Source organism: Ciona intestinalis, unplaced genomic scaffold (genome assembly GCF_000224145.3).
Source record: "Ciona intestinalis unplaced genomic scaffold, KH HT000742.1, whole genome shotgun sequence".
NCBI lineage: Eukaryota > Metazoa > Chordata > Ascidiacea > Phlebobranchia > Cionidae > Ciona > Ciona intestinalis.
In genome coordinates, this window is record NW_004191063.1 from 4,737 (window position 1) to 7,645 (window position 2,909).

The 2,909-nt window shown below is 34.9% G+C and overlaps 1 long non-coding RNA gene across 1 annotated transcript in view; it reads right to left on the reverse strand.

Moving 5' to 3' along the window:
• Positions 1 to 2,909, reverse strand: part of LOC113475520 — a 4,256-nt gene that overhangs the window by 164 nt on the left and 1,183 nt on the right. The gene's annotated exons all lie outside the window — the stretch shown is intronic.

Sequence of the window (2,909 nt, forward strand, 5' to 3'; positions counted from 1 at the left end):
AAAAATTGGCACTCTCGAAATGATTTCAAATGCGATCAATACAGATTTATTGGTAACGGTCGCTATAAATGTAAAAAGCTGGGAATACTTCTAAGGTATTACAAAATTAAAGTTCCTGGTGGAAGTAAATTTGAAACTTCGTCACAGTTCCAGATCCATGTTTTTTCACTGCTACCGGAAATTCCAAACGAACCTCAAGTATGCTTAGTGCACTACTTCGGAAATGTTCATGCTGATACAGCGCATGGAAATGCAAAAAAGAAAACTGGGTTTTATCTGCCAACCCTTAAAACAGTAAATGTCAGATATATCCACAGGAACAGAAATACAGAAACCCAAAAACGTTTATAACAAAATCCAAACAGCAAAAAAAATCCAAACAGCAAAAAGCAATGAAGACGATCAGCTTCGAATGCCAGTGGACAGACCAAGGGACATTAAGCAATGCGAATTTTGAAGAAACCTTTTTCCTAATTCAGAGTTTGAAAACACGCCCCCATCACTGTCGCGCCCAGAATCACCGATGTCAATCATTGTGAAGCAATATTGTGCATCACAAACTGCCATAAAAATTATGCTGTGGGATCCCTTATAGTTAAAGAATTCTGAACCTGAGTTTCCTGGTGCTCGAAATAACTTTTACTTTTTATATGTCACAAAATAAAAGTATTCTGAACCCAAGCCCCCATTTTTTTGAAGAAAAAAATGTTTCATTTTGTAGCTATTACGTAGCGCTATAACATATTCAAAGCTGGTTCGTGCGAAAATTCTATAAATATGTTTTCATGACAAATATTAATATTCATAATTAAAATATTTTTTCAAATTTTCAATTTTTATTAAAAAAAAGGTATCGAAAATGGCCGCTATATTATCTGTGTTCTAGGATCACCTTGGTGATCCCAAAGTTAGTATAGACCAAGTTAGGAAACGGATTGTAAAACAACAGTCTTGTTATCCATTGTCGCGCGTCTATGACGTCATAGACGCAACCATTACGGAGCCCACGGCATAGCATTTTATCATTGCTGGGTGCTGTTTTTCGTTTAAATATGGCGATTTTTTAAAAACCGAGCACTTCTGCGCGTAAAAATGGCTTTCTACTAATGTTATATCTTATCACAATAATAAACCTCACAAAAATAATCAACTTTTATTGAACACTCAATCGATTAAAGAGTAAAAAAACAGAAAATATCAAGTTTACTAACCAAAATCAAAAAAGAACATGTGTAAAATATAAAAATACAAACAAAAACGCATAACATTACCATAAACTGGTGTATCTAGCTGCAGTTTTGCATGTAAATTGCCGTGATTTTACTTTTTGGCTCACAAACTTTAACACGTAAACCCGGCAACGAAACTTAGGTATCTGTGTAAAATTTGCCTAAAATCGAAATGACATTGAGGAAAACAATACTGAGTTACTATTTTTGGTCCTCTGCTTGAATTAGTAAGCTACCTTTACTGTGTTTCGGGTCTTTATGAAATCGGAAAACGCGAACACCTTATCTTCTAGTAAGTACTTAAGCAGTCTGGAGCTGCATGTCCACTCATGTTGGGTTATAAATGTAGTAAAGAATGGCTCTTGAGGAAAACAATACTGAGTTACTATTTTTGGTCCTCTGCTTGAAGTAGTAAGCTACCTTTACTGCGTTACGCGTCTTTATGAAATTGGAAAACGCGAACACCTTATCTGCTAGTACTTAAGCAGTTTGGAGTTGCATGTCCACTCATGTTGGGTTATAAATGTAGTAAAGAATGGCTCTGTAGATTTGTAGGTATGATCATATACTATTATGTATAAGCTGATTTCTGCTAGTTTTAATCGCCAACGTAAAATACCCTGTTAAACTACACACTGTACGCCGAAAACCAGTCAAAATATTAATTTACTTCACATTAATTCCTAGATTTAATATTATATAACAAGATTTATATTAGAAATTATATTTTAAACGTTAAAAACAACCGCTATATGTGTTTTCTAGCTTTGTATCGCTTACAAGAACTAAATGAAAACTAAAGTCCATAGAAATCACAAGTTTAGAAACGTAACAATTTGGCCGCCATTTTTGTTGGGCGGGAAACACAAACCTCGTATGCGTATGTATATAGCATAGTAAGGAAATGCGTAAAAAACGATTTGTTTAGTTTTTACAGTAATTTATGGTGTGCATTGTAAACAGTTATTATCTGTATTGTAATAATAAAAATTAGAGAATATGGTTTGATGTTGTGCTCCTAACTGCAGTGGAAGCAGCAGTGCAACCCGTAGACTTTTTGCCTTTCCATCGGAACCAGAAAGAAGAAAGCGATGGACAATAAACTGCAGGAGAGGTGGCAACTGGTTTCCGACGACAGGCAGCCGTTTATGTGAAGTATGTTTTTGAAGAAAAAGCTATAGTACATATAATGTTGTAAGCGAAGTATGCCCAGGTTTAGATTTCAAGAGATTTAGAAAGTTATAGCGTTTTTACATAAGTTGAAGTTATCCAGTTTAAAAATATTTGAGCTAGTCGAAATAGGTTAAGCACAGCTTTTGTTTAGACTCATTTCGAAGAAAATCAGTTTGAGCAAAATCGGAGAGACGGGTGGAAAAAGCTCAAACCAAATGCTATTCCAACACTGTTTGAGGTTCCGAATTGTCCCAAAAAAATTACTGGGAAACGGAGAATTTTAAAGCGGGCAAGCGAAGAATCCTTTTTAAATATTAACGGTAAGTTTGATTTGTGATTCCAACACCAAACCTAACATTTTTAATGTGTTCATTTCAAAACAGTCGGTACATTTCATGACCACACTTATACGACTAAGTATTGTGCTCTACTACCTAAAAAAAAAGAAGAAACTGAAACAACTTTGGACAACCTTACATGTGGCAACTGCAAAGAACTGCAATCAGA